This window comes from Copadichromis virginalis, linkage group LG3 (assembly GCF_057382275.1).
Source record: "Copadichromis virginalis isolate Kocher_CV1m ecotype Utaka linkage group LG3, C_Virginalis_male_GT1.1, whole genome shotgun sequence".
Classification (NCBI taxonomy): Eukaryota; Metazoa; Chordata; class Actinopteri; order Cichliformes; family Cichlidae; genus Copadichromis; species Copadichromis virginalis.
Genome location: NC_140620.1, coordinates 41,628,013 through 41,641,662, shown reverse-complemented (window position 1 = coordinate 41,641,662; position 13,650 = coordinate 41,628,013). Strand labels below are relative to the sequence as shown.

Here is a 13,650-nt window from a genome sequence, read left to right as displayed (position 1 = left end):
GGGTTTTTGTGAGGGTGCAGAAGGCGGGACAGTGGAAAATTACACGTTGGCTCACACTGGTGCAATCCAAAACATCACCCGGACTTTGGACAAGGGAGCCAGCCACTAAACAGGGAAAAGTAGCATATGTCTCTAAATAGCACTCATAGGTGTGGTTAGTTTTGCTTCATGTGATTTGCAAAGGTTGCACAGTTTTCTAAACCAACTTCATTTTCACATCAAGCACAGAAAATAAGTGGTGCTTTTTTCAGTGTTAAATATTGGTGAAATTACCAGTATTAACGCTAATGCTAATAGCGCACCCAGCTTAAATATTCTCCTCTCTGTTTTGTGCCATGACAGAGGAACTGCCAGAAACACATATGCAACATGATCAGTTGTAGTGCTGTACGATAATTTTGGTGCCAAACTGATACAAAGAATATACATGGCCAGTATTGATGATACCAATACCGATACCAAATGAGCAGTTTGTGTAGGGGTTTTATTTATGAGATGAATCATCATCAATTTCATCAATCACTATGATTTTTACTTTCCACAATACTTAGATAACACATGAAAACACACATTTCAGCTTTTCATGGATTTTGAAACCATGTTTTTTGGACTTTGGGTCAGCTTCTGCTGTTTAAAAGTGATATAGGCTATAAACAATACATGTGACAGTCAAAACAATAGGTTCAGAAATTATACATAGTACATTTTCATTTATTTAAGACAATTCTGTGGAACTTAAAGAATAGAAACAAAGTATCGATGCTATTGGGCTAGTATCGATCCAATATCGATACCAGTGTTGGTATCGATATTTGTAAATACAACTATGATTTTTTGTTGTTGTTGTTTTTATGTCAAAAAGGCATAACGCATTAATAAATCTGGGCCTTAATGTCTGAGGCAGCTGCATTTTGCACCTTTTGCTGTTTCTGGCAGTTAATCGGGTAATCGTGTCTTTAAAAGTTTCAGGCTCTGCTGCACATGTGAAAGTGGCTTCAGTTGATGGCCTGCAGGCTGCTGGATCATAGGTCATGCTGTGACATAGCAAATATGTCAGGCTGCACAGAGGATAAATACAACAGAATACAAGTCAGTGCAATGTTCATCAGAAATGTTGAGGCTCAGTGTTATGTGAAGTGGAGAAAGCTACGTTTCACTTTTTTTTGTTTGTTTGTCTTTAAACATATTGTCCATAAGCCATTTCTTTCATAGGTAATTATTCCTTCTCTTTCTTCTCATGTTTGCTGTTTGCTTCAAATGGTCGACCTACCAAATAGAGACAAAATGTAACAAATGGATCTTTGGACGCAGGATTACATGTACTTAAGTTGTGTTTTCCACATTATTTGTAATAGCGTCAATATTCTGGGTCTCCATTAAAAGGCTAACATTAGCCAGCTGCAATTTCTGCTGCTGGGAGTTTCAGGTTCAATCATTTTAAAAATATAGGGCCAGTTACGCACTTACAGTTTAGTCACTCTGAGACCATGTGTCTCTAAAATCTTCTATTTACTCTTGAATATGCAGAGAATCAAACAGGAGTTACCCCCACCACATCTGACTGCTGGATTCAAATCACATCAATTAGAAATTGTGTGTGTGTGTTAAAGCTGCATGAGCGAATGTGAGCAAGACACGGAAAATGGGTGTTAATGTCAGCAGAGAAAGAAAAAAGCGGCGCAGCACCCCTGAGATGAGGGAGGTGGGGGCGTGTGCAGACTTCTCAGCCCCCTGTTCTCGTTAATCTGACGGGGAGAACAATCCACGAGTGAGCGTCAGCAGGCAGCCTGCAGACAGTGGGTGAGCTTTTTCTATCTCCCTCTTGTTTGGCTCCCCTATCTCTTTCCCTCCCCTCCCTCCCCTCTCCACTTATGCCCCTTCTGCCTCTATCTCTTTCTTTAGCCTTGCCTCTCGTCTCTTTCCATCTCCTCTCTCCCTCTTGCCGTCTCCTCTGATAAATCTCCCCCCCCCCTGCTGCTTTTCTCCTCCTCTGTCTCTCCCCATCTCTCTTCTTTCCTCTGTTGGCCGCTCCCATCTCGCCTGTATCTATTGCTTTATCTCCTCCCTTCCCTCCCTAAGCCTCTCCTTTTGTTTCATCCCCCCCACCCCGCACATCTCTCCCATCCCTTCGCCCGCTCAACGTCTCTTCCCATTTTGCGTCCTCTCTCCTTCGCTCATTTCCTCTTTTCCTCTCTTTCTCACTCGGTCTCCGCCTGCAGGACTATTCAGTAGATTAAGTTCAGCGGTGGCGGCAGTGTTGCTGATTCAGCCATATTCTTTCAAATGACCTAAATCCTCAGTCTGGAGAAACCTCACACTGATTGCATTCTTCTCCTTCTGTCTGTCTCGCCTTCTTTTCATGCATGCAGTCACACACAAATACACACCTCTTATTGATCTCAGAGAGTTGGCCTCTTCCTTTTCCTTTTTTACATTTTTTGGCCAAATCCTCGCTCTGTTTCTAAGCAGTGTGCGTGTGTCTGCGTGTTTGCTCTCTCTACAGTTGCTATATCAATATCAGTAGCAAACCTGGAGGCTTATTTCAAGACTATTTTTCTTCACCGTCTCCAATCTTCTTTGTTTCTCCTGATCACAGTCGAGCTGCGTTGGCATGTTCATGAAGATAAGGCCATATTTTTCCCCCCTCTTCAGCCGCAACGTCAAAGCTGCTTGATAGAGAATGTCTTCACAGCCGTGTCTAGAAATGAGTTTTGAATACCGCACATTGAATGTCACTTGCAAATTGACGCCCCGACTACATACATTTTTGCTTTCTTTGATACACCCCATATTTTGCTTTTGTTCTGTCAGGAACATGGCACTTTTATTGGCACGACTTGAAAGGAAACAAGAAACCAAATCAAAATTTGCATATGTTATTCCCATGACATTAGACAGCCCCGCGTCGAACGCAAGAGAAACAAGAGCAAGAAAGTTTTACAGAAAGTTGCTAAACTAAAGAAACAAGTTGTCACCACCAAACTGCAACTCTGCTCCGGTAATAAGGTGCCTTGGTCAAGCGCAGACTCATCGCGGAGTGTCGAACAGGTGACAGCAGCAGCTCTGTCAGGCTGTGTTTAGGCCTGCGCTAACATGACCTTTCACTGAACCCAAAATTATTTCAAGCACATTTCTAATATGTGGTTGTGGGAACACTGCAAATGTTCAGTCTGTAGCTGCATTAATAGAAGTGTGCTATAAATGGACTACATTCATCTACGCATAGATGGAAGTATAAAACGTACCACAGCAGGTGGGGCTTGGAGGACCAGAGTATAATTAGTTATGGAGTGAGACTAATATAATGCACAGAGTTATATAGAAGCAAAACTTTGCTCATACTACAATGCTCTTAGTTCACTAACGCTAAAGTCATACTGGTGACAACAGATGTGTCTGTGAAAGTTCTCAGTCATCCAGGTCATCGTAGTCTAAGGAGCTTGCAAAGAAAAGCGTCTGGACTTCTTTAAGTTGCTTGAAGACATTTCACCTCTCATCCGAGAAGCTTCTTCAGTTCTAAGGTCAAATGGTGGAGAGTCCTCCACATGAGCCAAGGTGTGAAAACGGGTGTAGGTCACAATCAGGCAAGGTTTCGAGTGAACCCATTGTGAAACCTAGCCCCACCCTATCATGCGATTTCCTGATGTCAAATGACCTGGGATGTGAGTGGGCGTTAAGGCGTCTGGGAAGGGATCTCAAAACTGGATTATAGATGGCAGACAGTTAGTGTTGTAAACCACCACCTCTGTTCAAAGATGGTCGCTCACAGTGGACATAGATGGCTTCTTACACTCCTCTTTCAAGTGTCTTCAGACCTCGAAGACAAAATTATAGTGTGCAATTAACAATCTCAATACTCTTAAAATGATTGCCTCATAGATTTGGAAATTATGCCACAAATAGTGATGCATTCAGCAACCTTGCTATTATATAGGAATATAACCAGAAAACCACCAGTTGAGTCCCTTACTGTAAAGAGGGGAGCACAGTTGTGCACATCGTGGAGGCTGGCATGTAGGCAGTCTGTTTGCATTTATAAATCTGACGGCAGTTGCTTGGAGACCTTTGCTAATCTATCTGAGAGTGATCGCAGTCAGTCCAAGCTGGAGCACAACTGTTTGGAGACAGGTTCCCTTCCACCAGGCGACCTGTGCAATGGCTCTGCAATCAAAGCGGTCATTCATAGAGGTTGCGGGTACTGTGCGCTGAAGGTCTTGGTAACCAGATGCATTCAAAGCAATCACCAGGTAACCACTAATTTTCCATAGCTGATCTGTGTGTAGTTGTCCTATTTTTACTTTGCAATCGGTAACTGAATGCAAAAAATTCAGTACAGATGAGAAAAATATAGTTTTATTATCCTGTATATATCAGTGCAGTTATGTTCTCAGACAGCTGCATATGTTCACTGATTTACTCCAAAGACAGGTGCCAGTGGAAAAGCAGTAGTGTAACCAAAGTGGTTAAGGTGCATTGCTGAAATGCTTTAAACGTCCAAATCCATTTTTGGAGCTGTCTAAATAATTGGGTGTGATCTTTGACCTGCTAATAGCACTAACTTAAGTTTCATGGGATCAAGAGTTTATTCAGTTTTCTGAGCATCGATTTTCTTAATGTCATTTTTGGCATTCAGTACAATCAGTCAAGCATTTTACTTAGAAACCAAAAAGTCACCTTGTTGATGATGTTAGAGAATAACTAATTATCAGAGGCTTCAGGGTTCCTTCTCTAAGGAAAATAAATGCTTGCAGTTAAATGTTATGGTAAGTCGTGTAGCTGACATGTTACAATGTGGGCCAGGCTGGTAGAGTCTGACATTTCCATCCCTGGAGCTACACTAACAAAATACTTGAGTTTTCTAATGTTGCCTATTTATTGTTAAAACAGCCTGAAAAGCACTTTTCTCATCCAACACCAATTATTGTCAAGTTGTGAAAGCACTTAAGCCACAGTTGCTAAAGTGCTTTCCAACTGTGACCAACCAATATCTCTGATTAGTAGCACTTAAGGGTGTTTTCACACTTTGGCTAATTACATGAGTCTGAACTGAAGTCAATATCTGTGATAATACAAATATCATTTGTTTGAGTCTTTTGGACTTATTCACTCATGCTAACTAGGCACTGAAATTGAATATTTGAAACAATCAGGTCGGCTATGTTCGTCTAACAAAACCGTTTAGACATTAACCGTAGCGTCTGAATGTGGAAACATTGTTCAAATTCCTTAATTTGATCTTTACAGAAGAAACGTCATCACTTCTAACACATCTAACCCTTTTGTCCTCTATTAGTATGACTTTTTCAAGCTATCCTCTGATGAAAGGAGACACTTGTTGGTTCTGTTTCCATGTTGGGCAACAGTTCTTCCCACCCCGCCCTCCAATTCACTCCTCACACTCTCATTAACATAAGCGGTCATGGATACATACACACACATCCCCCCCCCCCCACACACACACACACACACACTTGAAAAGTAAAATTGGGCAAAATTGGGCTTGGCATACATGAGCCAGGTGAGGAAACACTATCACACGGAGCCGTCTGCACCGGGAGTTGGTCACAGATCGCAGTCTCCAGGCCGGGCACACAGCTGGAGGGAGGCAAAGAAGCCCCCCAGCTAGGCCTTTGGTTATACTGGTAGATGTGCCACCAATGAGGAGTTGCTAATATAATATAGGTATAAAAGACAGTGAGGGCAATGCAGAAGTGCTTTAAACCTGCATAATTGCTATTGGACAACAGAAGACAGCTCCCGTGGATATAAAATTAAGTCTGATTGTACACAAGTCTTTGATTAAGTGTTCCTACTTTGATTTATGACCGCAGTAAATACTTTCATGATCAGTTTTTGATGTTGCTAGTGTCAATGATTATTTTTTTGTCAACCCAGCACTGCATTCATTTTCTAAACCAGGGGTTTACAGCTGTCTAAAAACTAATTTCTAAGTCAAATTAGAGAAAAAACAGGACAACCTAACTAAGATCAGCGGTTGCCCAGTGCATTGAACGTTTGTTCCTTTTGGCAACTGACTGCAAGTAGCTGCAGCGACCACTTTCCATCACAAGGTGATTGGACAGCTCGGCTGGTGGGAAGCAACTTGTTTCAACTGAAGTCTATCTCAGACTGTCTGGTCTGCAAATGATCACTGTCTAATTTATAAACACAAAGTTAGTTTGATACGGGATATGTCCCTTTTTAATAGGGGACTCAAGTAAACTGGTGTCCAACTGGTTGGACTGTGGTTACATTCCTATATAAAAGTAAGGTTGCTGAGCCCTGTGTCATTTTGCAGTTTATTTGGCATCTAGCAGCAACTATTTCACTATCTGTGGAGGAATTTCTGTTTCAAATCTCTCTGTTGACTGTTCAGTCTCTTTACACATTATTAAATATGTGTTAAATGATTGCTAATGCACCTTGTGAAACCTTCAGCTGCTGATTAAAAGCGATTACCTGCTAAAACACAAGCTGGCTTTTATTGAGAAGCAAGTCTGTTTGGCTGTAAGCAGACACGCTAGTTTGCTCTTGTGTTGAGTTTCTCACCACTCAAGTTTTTGATTGGGAGTAAACAGCTAATGTTATTGTGGTAACCACAGGTTTCACGAGTGGCGGGCTGCTTGTCAGGTGTGCCGAGACATTTCCGAGTGACTTAAGGGCTGTTTTAGCTTGAATCATCAATTTGATGTTATAGCAAAAAGGAGCAAGTTAACAGAGCTCCTAGAATCCATGCATAAGATGTCATCTCGACCGTACACTGCTCACGCTCTCACTACAGCCTAAAAACACACATAGCCTGACGATGGAAGAGACATGGAGAGTATCAAGATGCAGACCGAGATGTAGCTAAATACTGAAAAATAAATGCGAGTTATGGACCTGGCCAGGCAAAAACAAACAAAAAACAAGCTAAAACTAAAGCTATTTATATTCAGTCATCAAGCAAAAATATCAATTTGAACATCTGACATACAAAACAAACAGCCTATACCTTTTAAACAGATAATAAGATACAGAGTGAGAACAGTGTCTGCATGTGTGCATTCATATGTGCTTTGACTGGTGAGTTTTTGGGTGCACCCATATCCTTTGAACACTTTCAAAACCCAGTGTTCATCTTTAAGAGAGTTAGTATATAACTATACTAGTACGGATGATAGACGTGTTATTAAAAAAAACCTACATTCAAAAATATAAATTACAAATTGTTCTTTTTGTATGCTTTTGGAGAGTTATTGGTACCGACTCTCTCTCAAGTTCCTGTCACTCATACTTTGAGTGCAATTTAAATGAAATGGGCTAAATTAAAGGTGAATTTTACTATTACTGCTTTTGTTCTTTTTTCCATATTTTCTGTAGAAGGTATCTAATATCATTACGGTGAATTAATTTAAATGGTCATGTAGAGAAACTCGGAGACGGCCTTAAATTGCACGCCTACATAGTTGATTTGCATTAAGAGATTTGGCTCGAGTGGAGTTGAATTTCCAGCCTGAACTACTGGGTGTCACCAAATTAACAGTGACTTTTAAGGACTAAAGTTTTAAAAGGAGAATGTGTGTAAAATCTCACCACTAGATGTCAGTAGATTACAGTCACTTGACTTCTGTTTTCTTACTGCTAGCAATTTAACTGCTAGCTATCGATATATGTTCACGTCTATTTACTCTAGAGGAGGCTGTAAAATTTGGTGAAATGACTCTGATACAAGTTGATGAGTCAGTAAAACTTACTTCTGTCTGATGAGAGTGATATTGAGGTGAGTTGCTGAGCATATACGTACTTTTTCTGTCCATAAGCGCTGCTGTTTTTCTTCTGTTACCCTGCTAGCTGTTGCTAGCCGGTTTTAGCTGACGCTAATGAAACTTTCTTTGAAGTGGCTCTAACACTGTAGTCTGACTCGGACACTTGGTGAATAAAATTTCATATGATGCGAGAATGTAATAAAACTAGGGATGTGTGAATTTAGCAATTAAAGTTAGCTTAGCATATAACCAGCTATTGATGCTATTTAGCCGACTCCTTGTCAGCGATCTGGAGACAGGAGAGTCACTCGCCTAATCTGCTGACAATAAGTAGTTTTGACAATATCGGGAATAAATAAGCATGTTATACAAGTTTTTGTGTATTAGAACTTTGACTTAAATTCAAAGCAATGAGGCATGAGGTGAGGAGGAAGAACCTGAGGTGGAAACGAGAGAAGAGCAAGAGCAGGGCTGGAGGAAGAGAAGGAGATAATATACCTGTTCAAATGTTAAATGGTCATATATTGTTTTAAAAAGAGCTATTTGTGATCTTTAAATTAAAAGTAACTAATAAGGTATGCTACATATGTATGTGGCCGGTCTCAAACAACACAAACAATTCGCCGCTCCAATGTATTTTTAATAAATTAATTCAAAGTTAATGAGAATGCGTCAGTTTGTTGGAAGATGTTAATTAGCCATCAATCAATGGATATTTATCAGTACAACGCTCTGTTTTTTCTATTAAACAACTTCAAATTGTGCAGATTGTAGCTTTAAGAACTTGTCTACACATTTAGAGAAGTAGAAAGCATTGTGAAAGAATGTGTTTCCAGGCTGCATGCAATTTCAGAAATTCAAGCTCAATTTAAACTCTTCGGGGGGGGACTAAAAAAAAAAAAATCTCATAGTGCTGCTAAAAGAATGATCTAATGCTATGCATGGCAGTGGTGGGAAAAGAGAGCAAGCCATTGCTATATATTCACTGGATTTGATATGTGGAATGTGTAAGTTCACTCTCGCTTTCAAAGGAAACCTTAGTACAGCAGTCCGCCACATACTTGAGACCTAATGCAATTCAATTCCCAGGAGAGCCTGGACAAGGTTAGACATTAAGAGAAAACAGCAGGAGCTCGGGCTGGTGTCGTACCCAGAAGTGCTGTAACGTGTTCATAAGGACAACCACTCAGCGTTGCTTTGAACACCTCTCCGGATCACCACCTGCTCAGTCCTCTCCAGCTTCTGAATGATGATTAGCTAAAATTCTAAGATTTAATGTAAATTGTCAATGAATACTTGACTGTGTGTGTCGGGCTCGCCCTGCCGCTCAGCCCAGCATGGTACTCGCGCTATGATCCGCTTGATGCAAGACTTGCCGTTTGAAAGCAGAGCCCTGTGCCACATGGATGCTCGCAGCAGGGTTATCTAGCTGGAAAACAATAGCTGAACAGTTGACCCTTGCATACATGTAGACATGCTGCAAAAAGAAGGAAAGAAAGCAGCGTACGCTCAAATGCACATGCCAATACACAAACACATGGGCGTCCCAGCTCTTGCTTGATTTGGGGCCCTCTGTTGGCGTTTTGATTGACCAGAAGGGCTCCCTGTGTCTACACCATGCTCCACTGGAAGGAACGAGGGGCCTCTAAATGTGGCAGAGCACTTTAGACACTTCGTTTAATAGGAAAACAAAAAATGTTTGATGTCAGAAAACTCAAGCTAAAAATCTTCAGCCTTTTCTAGAGTTCACTAAACTCTTTTTTTTTCTTCTTTGTTTGGCCAGGCAGCTTTCCCCCCTCCCTCTGCACATAAATGTCGTTTTTCCTCTTGTGTGATATACTATCTGGGTTATTACCAAGCGTGTAGGTGTTAAAATGGAGAGGAATATAACAGAGAGGAGCGACTATGAAAAAGGCAGAACGAGAGTGAAGAAGAGACAGACGAGGAGTGTGTGAAAAAGTGTCAGAGGGGCGCGGGAAGCCGGGGTGGAAAAAAAAATACGAAGGCTCTGGCTGTCCCAAATTCAATCAAACATCGAGGAACATTCGGAGGCTTTTTGATCAATTAATCTAGCAGATGGCACGAGTGCAGTCAAGAGATAATGCTGAATGAGTGAGCAGGAGAGAGGGAAAGAAGCAGGTGGAAGGTGTGAAAGTTCCTCCTTTCATGTGAAAGCAAAGCTTCTCTGCTTTGAGACGCGGCAACTGATAAGACAGAAAGAGAAGTGTCATGTGACAGACAGTTAAGAGCAGCTCGTGTTGTCGTGCGTGCATATTCTTGTACGCTTCTTATGGTACATTTGTACTCGCCTCCTATGTCTGTTTGTGTGTCTGTCAGGAAGGGGCGCAGCAGATTGCTAATATAGCGGGCGGCCACAGAAAGAGCGCAAACATCCAGCGATAATCAAAGGAAGACGAGGCTGAATTAGTTCTCTCCCGCAGAAGCTACCTGCTGGGCAGAGCCTGCCCTCCGCTAACCCCCTCCCCGTCACTACACAGAGTTTAGCTGTGGAAGTGGTTCGAATATAGCCGCTTTATATTATCATTTGAGTGGGCTAAAGAGCCACTTATGATACAGTCAATGGCAGCGAGGGAGCGGCGCGAGCAAACCCGAGAGGCACACCTGAGATGCAGCTCCACGTTCACCTGCGAGTGTGAAGGGGACGCTGCTGAAAAGACGGGAAGCAGCTCGAACACCCACCTCTCGTTTTGTCTTTCAACGCTTCGCTTTTTCACCAGACAACTCGGCTCAAGAGCGGAACCAATCAGGGTCAGGCTGACTGCATGTTGACCGCTATCTTAATTTAAGTAAAGACAAAATCAAAACAAAAACAAAAGCGAAAGGCTCTGCCGGGTTCTGGATTAACCACAGGCTGTTTTATCTGCGAAATAAATTGCCTTGTAGACAAAAGAACTAATTCACAGGGTTAGAAAAACAAGAGGAACTCAATGAGGAGCATTCTCCCTGCACGTCAGCTCTCTCCCACCGACGCAGCGTCTCTAATCGATGAATATTGAGTGGCTCCCGCCATCAGCATTTTAAGGGGGGGGGGAAGCACCCACCTTAGTTCATATCTCATATTGATATTTTCTTGTCCTATTTTTTCTCTCTCTCTCTCTCTCCTCTTCCTTCCTTCATGCTCCTGAAACCTCAGTCAGCGGCGTTAAAAGTTTCTCCGCTCTAATAACTGTTCTAACTTCCCAGCTGTAATGACTGTAGGTGTTTTGCTCAGTTGAATTTTTCTTCTCTTTTTTCTTCCCTCTCGCCGTTTTTCCTAATGAAAAGGTTGCAGAGGACCATGTTCCTCGCTGTTATTTACTTCGCCTGAATTTCTTTTTCCTCGTGTTTGACATTCACAGCTCAGTGGTGCAGCAAGCCTGAAGCACGACGGCGTAGGCTAGAGCTGCTCCTCCGGGGGGGTGTGCAAGAAAAAATATATTAAGGAGTACTCGTTTGCAATTACATGAAACACACGGGTGTGTGTTGAACACACGTGTATTCGGCGCACACAAGCCGGCGCCACTGAGCTGAACCAGATAGAGCATGTACCGCTGGTTAATAGCCCAATTTATTCAGAGAATATTACTTATTAATTTGCATAATGATTCCGATGATTCAGACATTTGTTAGAGGCGGAGTACTGTGATTGATGGAAATTTAATTATGACACCTCTTAGTTATTAAACGGTAATCACGCTAAGCCACTTATCTTTAATACTTACCTTTAGCACACGAGGGCTGGAAGAAATTAATGGCAGGCAGTCACAGGTCTTAAACTCATAATTTCTTTCTTATATGTTATCATGCTTTCGACAGTACGCTGGTTTCAAATTTAACTACGGCACAAGGAATCCCGCTAATTAAAGACAGGCCACATTGTGATTTTTTTCTCTCTTTTTTTGGGCCTTTGTCTGTTATTGTTGTGCTTTTTGCTTTCACATTTCCCCATGCAGGAGAAGAAGTGTTAGGAAAAAGCCTAATGGAGAGGTTCAACCTGTTGTACCACGTTCTTGACTGAACCTCTATAAAACGGAGACTCGCTCTTGTGCGTTTTAGCTCGCTTAAGAGGAAGACGAGGCTCCCGCCGAAAACACAAATTGCTTCGACAAATCACCGTTGAGCTGGGGAGGCATTTATCTGCCCGCGTGCAGCTAAACATGCAGGTTGCGATATGGATACCGCATCAGGACTTCAAAATGTAAGCAAGCACAGATAAAATGGCAGCGGCTCAAAGATGCAGCGGCGGCTTTGCGCGCCGAACTGAAAGTAATTATGCAGTAATACCGTTGAAAATGTCACATATCTCCCTGTTTACAATTCTCCCAAGGAGCCGTTGTGAGAGAGCTACTGTTGGCGAGGAGTGAAAACGCAGCAGTCCTGAAGCACAATAGGAAGAAGCAGACCTTTATGCGGAGGAATAAGTCGTGCTGGGAGAGCTTTGTGTTCCCGTGACAAGGAGGTCTTATGCTGTGCATTTACTCTGCTCAACCCAGTTTTTCCCCATTTGCCTCCTAATTCTCTCTTTTACCATCTTTGCTACTATTTCTCAGGATGTCTGTGGCAGCCACTGAGGTGGGTTTTTCCCACTCGGAAACACTGCACATCCTGAACTGGTCCATTTCACTGATTACTCATCGTGTCTGCAGATGTCTGTGTGAACTTGCTCCACCTGCAGATGCTGTGATACCGCAGCATTTCTACGGATTTGCTTATGATTGAGCTTGTATAATGAAAGCCCCAATACTCACTTTTATATACTCTTCTAACTTGGCGTGCAAGGTGTGTGAAACTGCAGGTAACCATAGCAACAATACTTCTTCATGATGTGTTACCAGTTAACTGTCACTGGATCAAACTAACAGCTTTACTCCTTCATTTGCTGATGCTGGTAAGCAAGGGTTTTAAACCCTCATGCTGTATGGTGTAATTCAGTTCAGTTTTATTTATATAGCACCAAATTACAACAATACTCATCTTAAGGTGCTTTATACTGTAAGGTAAAGACACGATGATAGAGAAAAAACAGCAATCAGATGACCTCCTGTGAGAAAGCACTTAGCGTCAGTGGGAAGGAAAAACTCCCTTTTAACCAGAAGAACCAGCTCGGACTGAACCCCCCGGCTGCCCCCTGGCCGGACAATAGACACACTGAAAGAGAGTGTATATATATATATACACAAAGAGCTATATTTTCTATGTTTTAAAAGATGATCCTACTGAGGTGCACATTTCTTTGAATTTGAATATGCCATTTTTATAACTATACAATATTTGTTTCCTTATGTTGTAAATGTCCCTGTGCAGTCTCTTATTTTTCGTTTTTTTATTTTATATTCTTTACTTTAGTGTGAATCTGCATGCTCCATCGGCCTGTCACTTTGCTGCAGGAACACCTGAATATCCCTAATGAGGGACAATAAAGGACATTTCTGTTCTTCTTTCTTCTTCTTTGATGCATAGAGAGTGAAGAAGAAGCACTCAATGCATCATGGGAAGCCACCTGCAGCCTAGACCTATTACAGCAAAACTAAGGGAGGATTCGCGGCCACTTGATCCGGCCCTACCTGTATGCTTTACCAAAACAAGTTTTAGGGCTGATCATAAAAGTAGAGAGGGTGTCTGCCTCCAATCCAAACTGGGATCTGGTTCCACAAAAGAGGGGCCTGAAAGCTGAAGGAACCACAAGTAAGTCTGCAGAGTGAAGAGATCTAATGCAGTGATACGGTCCTATAAGGTCGTTATGATGAGATGGATCCAGGTAATTCAAGACTAACTTAGCTGACTGACAGTCATCTATAAGTGATGTTATTACTGGTTCTACTCTACCTGGGAACTTTACACAGCTTGCCACATTCACCCATTCATACAAGCTTCTGTTCTTCTTAATCTAACATTCACACCG

The 13,650-nt window shown here is 42.0% G+C and overlaps 1 long non-coding RNA gene across 1 annotated transcript; it reads left to right on the top strand.

Moving 5' to 3' along the window:
- The first annotated feature begins 7,626 nt into the window (after window positions 1–7,626).
- LOC146714834 (uncharacterized) lies at window positions 7,627–13,131 on the top strand. The gene is made up of 4 exons (XR_014919313.1): window positions 7,627–7,762; window positions 11,805–11,946; window positions 12,076–12,207; window positions 12,299–13,131. It is a non-coding gene; the product is annotated as an uncharacterized LOC146714834 (long non-coding RNA).
- Window positions 13,132–13,650: the final 519 nt, after the last annotated feature.